Below are 7,985 nucleotides of genomic sequence, written 5' to 3' on the forward strand. Positions count from 1 at the left end.
TGGTTTTGAAGACATAAATTCTTTCAGTTTCTGTTTGTCATGGAAGCTTCTTATTTCCCCATCTAATTTCATAGATAGTTTTGCTTGGTAGGAAATTTTTGGCTGGAAGTTGTTTTCTTTCAGAGTTTGGAATATGTTACTCCAAGCCCTTCTGACTTTCATGACTTGGTTTGAGAAATCTGGAGTGATTCTAATTGGTTTGCCTCTGAATGTCTGTTGGCTTTTTGTTTTTGTTGCCTTTAAGATTCTGTCCTTGGCTTCCACATTGGTCATTTTGACAATTATTGGCATGGTGAACCTCTTCTCTGATCCTGTCTAAAGGGAGTTCTACAAGTTTCCTGGACCTGTGTATCGATCTCTTGCTCTATGTTTGGAAAATTTTCTGCTATTACTTCTTTGAAGATATTATTGATCCCTTTGGTTTCACCTTCTTTTCCCTCCTCTATTCCTATTATTCTTAGGTTACCTCTCTTAAAATGAGCCCATATTTCTTCAATGTCAGATTCCTGCTGTCTGATTTTTTTTCTAAGTTATAAATTATGCATTCATTTTTGGACTGATCGTCTTCTAGGAGCAAGATTCTATTCTCCAGGTGGTCTAATCGAATGTTTATACTTTGAATTGAGGCCTTTACCTTAGTGATTGCATGCCGCAATCTGCTCAGCTGAAATTGCTGTAATTCCACTCACGATCGAACAATCTCAGAAAAAGATGGGCGAGGATATGGGTGCTGTTCTGCAGCCGCTTATCTGCAGCGATTCTTTCCCTTCTAGGAAATAAATTTCTTTAAGTTCCTATTTACGGCGCTTCTGGAAAGAATCTGACATGGACAAAAGCTTCTTGAGCTAGTGACACTTTATTACAAGAACTCAGAAAATTTATATCCTTCACCAGTGGGGTTAATGGTAAAAAAAGGAAAGGAGTGTAATCACCATAAATCAGTAATCAAGGTAAACAAACAAGTTAGTCCGGCATTCAAGAGATTAGTTCAGAATCTTCTCCAGATCCCGCAGAAGATCCAGCTGTCCTTGCGAAGGGCAAATTCCAGAAGAAACATAGTTCAGAATCTTCTCCAGATCCCGCAGAAGATCCAGCTGTCCTTGCGAAGGGCAAATTCCAGACGAAACAGCATGCCCAGGGCTTGGAGAATAGGTTTCTCATGGAGTCTTCTTTAACTTGTTGGAATTTTCCATCTTTAGGGCTTAGTTTATATGTCAGGCATGGGGGGATGTGGCGATCCAGGTGGATGTGATGAAGTTCTCCCAGGTGCCGTCCTGCCCTGTCCTCTAAATTCTGAAAGCTTAAGCAAACTCACAACACAGTTTGGCAGATAAAACACCAAAAAATACCATGAAAAATTTAGATTTAGTTGTCAGATGTATTTCCTTAGCTGCTGAACCCTTTTCCTCAAACGATAGGCTTATTAGAAACCTATTCCTCTTTTAATAATCCATTTCCACATCACAATCCTTCTGCAACCTGCTTTTGATCTTTCTAATTCCTTTCTTTCCCATTTGGGACAATCTCATGATAAGCCCTTCTTCATACAAGAATCCTTTCTTATTCTCACCATATTTCCTTTCTTTTACACATTTATTATATCTATCCTTTGTTCTGACATACTCATTTCTTAGCCACGTGGCGCCTCTTTGTCTCGGGCAGCGGCTCATACTGGGTGTAAAGGTTAAGAATTTTCCTAGCCTTCAGCTCTATTGTATTGGGCAGTATTAGCTGCTCATAAAGTTTATCTTCTCCTTATCTAGGCAGGATTGCAAGGATAAACAGTTCCCGGCTGCCTCCCCTTTAGGGCTAATGGTTTCAGTTAACTTAATGCTTTTACTGTGTATTAATGAAAGTCAGAGATAGAGGGAAAATCCGCGTTTTGTAATTGCTGTTACGGGAATGCTGCCACTGCATCTGAATTCTAATTAGATTTTATTACCACTTGAACAAAGCCGAGGACGTTTAGAGGCTTAGACAAATTACCAGAAAGTTTATTTTCCACGGACTCAGTTTCTCTCACAGTTCTGATCTTACATCAACGGAGCAATTTGTGTGGAGAGTTAAAAGAATCATTACCAAAAGAATAATAGTTATGAAATAATATCTAAAAGTGGAGGAGTATTTTGGCCAGAGATGACACCCTCTCTTGGGGCTATATGCCAATTTAGCTACGTGGAAGGTTGTCGCGCACGCAGATGCCGAAAGGAAGTAGGTGTTCTCAGCAATTGCATCCTTTATTTCTTTTAGACTCTATTTCTTTTAGACAACTATTAAGCAAGATAGTCTGAGGCTTCTCCTCTGCATATGTCCCTGTGGGTCCAGTGGAAAACGAAGAATCCCTCTGCCTGGAAGGTCCTTTGTCCTCTCCTCCACAACACCAACTGAGTTGCCCCTGTTCATCCTGAGGCACTTGCCACCTGGCAGAGGAAGCCGCATGCAACTCAAGGAATCTGTGCTTCTCACATAATCTGTGATGAAGAACTGGTGTTTTCTTAGTGCATCATGCCTGATATATTTATAAAATATAATGGAAACCTAGTGCTGTGACTTCTGTTTCATTTTTTTTTAAAAAAGGAGAGTGCCATACGGATTGACTTCCACACTCATTGTTAATCTTTGGCTGATCTGTACATATACAAAGGAACTCTCCAAAGCAAAAGATAGGTAAAATAATTTCCAGAGTTTACACTGTGGTGGGCATAGTTGTCTTCAGAGCAGGCAGGACTCAGATGTTATAATACATGGGAAAGGTACCAGAATCCTCAGAATGATAATGTAGTAGTAGTGAGATGGAGCCCAGAATAAAGTATGTTCAAGTAAAGATTAAAAAAGCAAGTCTCAAAAGAAAAAACTGATAAGTAAGAAAATTACTTTAGTGAACAGTACATGTAATGCCTTTTAAAACAGTATAATGAAATGCAGTCTCCAACAATATAAAATATAATCTAATGTCATCAAAATTATCAGGCATGTGAAAAAGCAGAGAAATATAATCTATTAGAAAGAGAAAAATCAGCCAGGCATGGTGGTGCACACTTGTAATCCCAGCATTTAGGAGGCTGAGACTGGAGGACTGCGGTTCAGGGACAGCCTCAGCTACTTAGTGAGGCCCTCCGCAACTTAGTGAGGCCCTGTTTCAAATTAAGAATAAAAAATAGAGCAGGGGGTGTAGCTTGGAGATCAAATGCCCCTGGGTTCCATCCCCAGACCCGCAAAAAAAGGAGAAAAATCAATCAATAGAAACAGAAATAAAACAGATGATATAATTATTATAAAATACTATTTTAAATTATTGACTTATATGTAATAAAATGTAATAATGAATGAAAAGAACTATATGAACCTAAAGGGGAAAAATTAGAGACATAGAAAAGTAAAAATAGAACTTGTAGAGATGAAAAACAATTAAATTACTGATATAAAATAAATTATGATGTGTAACAGATTGGAAACCACAGGGAAAAGGTTCACTGGACTTGAAAAAAAATCCATAGGAATTGTTCAATCTGAAGCGAAATGAAAATGAGTTGAAGAAAAAACGAAATAGAATTCATGATCTATGGTAAAAAAAAAATTAAGGGGTCATTTATATGTGTAAGTAAAAACTTAGAAGAGAGAGAGTGAAGGAAAGAAAAATATTTAAAGAAATAATGGCTGAAACTTTTCATCAGCACAGAGAGAACAAAGAGAAAAATATTCTAATTTTCTTAATATATTTGTGTTATTATAACAAAATACTTGAGGCTAGATACTTTGTAAAGAAAAGAAGTTCACACAGAGAGGGCATCATGAAGGGAGCTGTGAACGTGCACAGTGACTTGTGGAAGAGGTCACTTGGCAAGAGAGAGAATGAGAAATCTAGACTCCTTCATAACAATGCGCTCCCTCAGTAATCAGTCCAGTACTGTGAGACTTAACTCAGTCAGAAAGACCTACTCCAGTCTAACCCATGAAATACCTACTCCAGTCTAACCCAATCATAAGGGAACTAACCCAGCTCTGAAGAACGTTAATTCATTTTAGGGGAAGGGCTATGATGACCCATTCATCTCTAAGATGCACCACCTCTCACCACCTCCACAGTGGATTGATAAGCCTCCACAAGAGTTTTAGTGGGGACAAGATATGTTTATACCATTTCAGTAATCATGTTTCTGGAAACCATAATACAGAAGAAATCTGAAAATTTGCTTGGGTGGAGGATGAGGAGATCGAAACACATCACATACAGAGGAAACAACGCACATCAGAGTGTATTTAACTGGCTTTTAAAATATCTTTAAAAGATAATTTTAAGGCAAAACCACAGAACTGCATTGTTGATTGCTAACTGGATTATGTGATGAATGGTTTCTGGACTTTGATCAATTTGAAGCTTATTAATTGTGATGAAATGCTGAGTTTTAAAGGTAATTGTCTTTCCCACTGTAGCATTTTTTGGTACTTTTCAGTTTAGAGCCCAGGACCTAGAGGTAAAACTAAGGCTGTGCTGGCCTCAAAAGGCCTCATTTACTTTCCTCCTTTCTATTCCCCAAAGCTAAATATTTTGGAGATGCAGTGATGCTTTTCCTGAAGTAACTGAGCTTTTGCCACAGATGTCCCTTAGAGCAGAGCCAGAGTGTCCGTGTCAGCCCTAGGGCTGTGTGGAGACAGATCCAGAGAACAGATCCAGTGCCTCATCCAGTGTTGTGAGAGGTAAAAGTGCAAGAGTATTTTAAAAACCTGTTGTCTTTGGGGGAGCTGAGACATAAAAACACAGGCAGGTTGCCATAGGGCACAAAGATGACTAGAAGGAGCTCTGCGTTTGGCTAAGTCAATGGTTAAAGCCACTTCACATCTCTGGATAACAGTTTTCTCATTTATAAAGTGAGATCAATTCTCTGCAAATTGCCTTGTTCAAAAAGTGATTATGAGGAGTGAATGAGATAATGTTTAATAAGTGCACTGTGAATTTAGCTAGTGCAACTGAAATGTTTTTTTAACCCCACTGTATAATTTAACAGAGGTAGGTTCAGGACTTTCTATGAGTTGGTAGAGATGGCTGTGGGCAGGAATGGCCAGGAGATTCTCCCTGAGGCAAGGATAATTGGATTGTCTCTGGGATCTTTGGAGATGGTCAGCATCCACCTTATTTTAATCTTTAGGTCACTTCATTCAACTTAACTCCTTGTCGCTTATTATTGAAAAGTTGTCTTGAAGAATTTCCACACCGTGGACTTTGCTTAGAGTATGTCTGTTAACAGGTTAATATATTATTCTTTCCTTTGTACCTACTGTATATTGGTAATTATACTTAATGGGCAATTATAAAAGTAATAAAAAAGTATCCTTTTTTATTTGGTAGACAAAAAACAAAGGCATATTTTACTTTTCTTGGAAGTCCATTGGTAGAGTTACTCTTTCAAATCCAACTGATTTTGCCCCTCTCTGTTTGGACATGCACAGGGAAGCTGAATCTTATAGATCATGATGATGTTAAGCATTAGGCTTTTGATGCTACTTCAGAAGAGAGAACATATTTTACATTGTAGTATTTCCTCCCAAAATCATTTCTCTCTGTTGGGCAATTCTTCTCTCTCTCAGAGGAAATGAAACTTCAGTTAAGAAATCGGGAGGAAAGCTATTCAAAGGTGCCTTTCGGGATAAGGATAGCACCACAGTGTTGAATCTGGATCTCATTGTCTGAAATAAAATGCAAATGAGGGCAAACAGCAAAGAATGTAAGTGGTGGGCAGGTTGCACTGGGCCAGGTAAAAGGCAAGTACTACAGGAGATAAAGTAGAGAAGGAGAAGGGGAAAGGCTCAGAGATTCTTTGTATCACATGTAATATGTGCCTAATATTTGTTTTCATCTTTCTATTTAAAAAAATGCTTATGGGCGTGGATCGCATCAGTTAGACATACAGGCAATGAAATTCAGGACCCTGGACAGCTCATTGGTGCCTCTGTGGCTTTATGGCTTCTTCCTTTATTCACTTTAGCTTCAAGCCCTAGCCCAGGGTGCTGGAACAACTCTATAGTGGAATCATTGTGCGCAACATGAGCAACTCTGAGGTGTGGGGCATATGAGGATCTATTTCCAGAGACAGATCATTAGGAGGTGACAGAAGCTGAAGACTGTTGTTCCTTATCAATCACCTTCACAGGGATCTGAAGAGGCCCAGCTGTCCTGAAAGCTACAAAGGCTTCATGGCCTCATGCCCACCAAGAGGCTCTCTGGATTATGGCTCCTGAGTAGAAGCCTGTTTACCTGTAATAAGCGTGGAGCCTGACTTAGATGGGACTCTGAGACAAAAAGACAAACATTTAATCTTGAATAATCTGTTCAGCACACCATCTCTATTTTTGGAGAATGGTGCATTTACCACATCACTTTCTCTCATCCTCTGATACCGAGGCCAGTGGCCATGATGTGGCATCAGGTCTGCTGGTTTTTGAACACATGGACAGCCACACCCATATGCATCCCACTGTCAGCACCTCTGAGCTTGAGCTTTTCCACCCAGCTCCAGATGGGGCTCTGATGTTGAGGGAGCCCCACCCGCCTACAATGTTCTTGGTTTCTTTAGGGTCAGGACATTGTCTTCACCTTACAAGGGGTGTTTGACAGATCTAAGAGTATAAAGTCCATCCCTGCACCTGCCTTAGGACTTCACAAGAGAAACTGTGTCACCTGGAGATCCTTCAGGATGGGAAAGTTTGGTAACATCTTGATTGTCAGATAGACATTGTCTACATTTCCTAATTCTCATACACTGAGGAAAGAAAGCATTTTTATTGACTTGTGAAAGAGGCCATAATATCATATCCAATTAAAACTCTTTTATTTATGAGTTGATACCTGTTTCTCTCTCCCTCACGCTCCTATTCCTCATTTTCTTTCTTCTTCAAATTTATTCTCCTTGCCTTCCCCTTCTTTTCTTTCTTTTTTCTTTTTTCCTCTCCTCTTCCTACTGCCTTGGCTCCTTCTTCCTGGAATTCTTTCTTGCCTATCCACAGAGAACACTATCTCCCATGTTTTGATAGTGGGTGAATTCCTCTCCTCCTCCCCCTTCTCCTCCTTTTCCTCTCTCTCTCTCTCTCTCTCTCTCTCTCTCTCTCTCTCTCTCTCTCTCTCTCTCTTATTAGATATATTATTATTAACTGTATGGAGAAACATGGAAATTTCCCAAAAAATTAGCTTTCCTTTTCTACATAAGGAAGGCTAAGTAATAGGTGTTCAGACCTCAAAAAGGTGTTCTTGTAAAGCTAGCAAAATTTTTGGAAAAACTACTAAATAGCAATTACCTAATTATACCCCTGCATTTTACAGATAAGGAAATAGAGGCTGAGGGTAGTTAACAGCCTCTTTAGGTCACAGAATAATTTAATATTTTATATTAAGATTAATTCATATTTTGAAATAAATAGTAAACATTAAAAATAAAACAAGTAAATATCAAAGTAATTACATGTTCAAGCAGAACTTTTGCCCTATGCCCCAGAGTTTAGTGTTCCTAGATCGTTCCATTTTATAGAAAAGCTAGCAACCCAGTTTCTAATATGAAGTCCAAATGTTTAAATGATGACAACTAATTCAGAGGTTTTTAAAACTGTGTACAGCAAAACCACACTCTTGTTTTATAGGCACTGATTGTGATATGTGAGAAAAATATATACATATATATCCCTACACAGGAAATTAACACTGGACAAAACCATGTGAGCCATTTCTACCAAGCTGCAAGTTGTAAGCACAGTGTCAGAGAATCATTCCCAGAGAAATAAGATAATAATAACTGGTTCCATGGTTACTAACTCGAACTGTTCTAAGACTTAGCTTTGAATAATTATTTTATATTTATTTTTATCTTTTCTGTTAATAATTACTTGAACCTAAATTATTTCAATTCTTTAATAATGGTAAGAACTATATACACTTCCAGAAGTAGATATGGAAATTAAAATTTATAATGTACCAACCAGGGGAATTCCATGTTAAT

The sequence above is a fragment of the Muscardinus avellanarius genome (assembly GCF_963383645.1).
Source record: "Muscardinus avellanarius genome assembly, chromosome: 12".
In the NCBI taxonomy this organism is placed as follows: Eukaryota; Metazoa; Chordata; class Mammalia; order Rodentia; family Gliridae; genus Muscardinus; species Muscardinus avellanarius.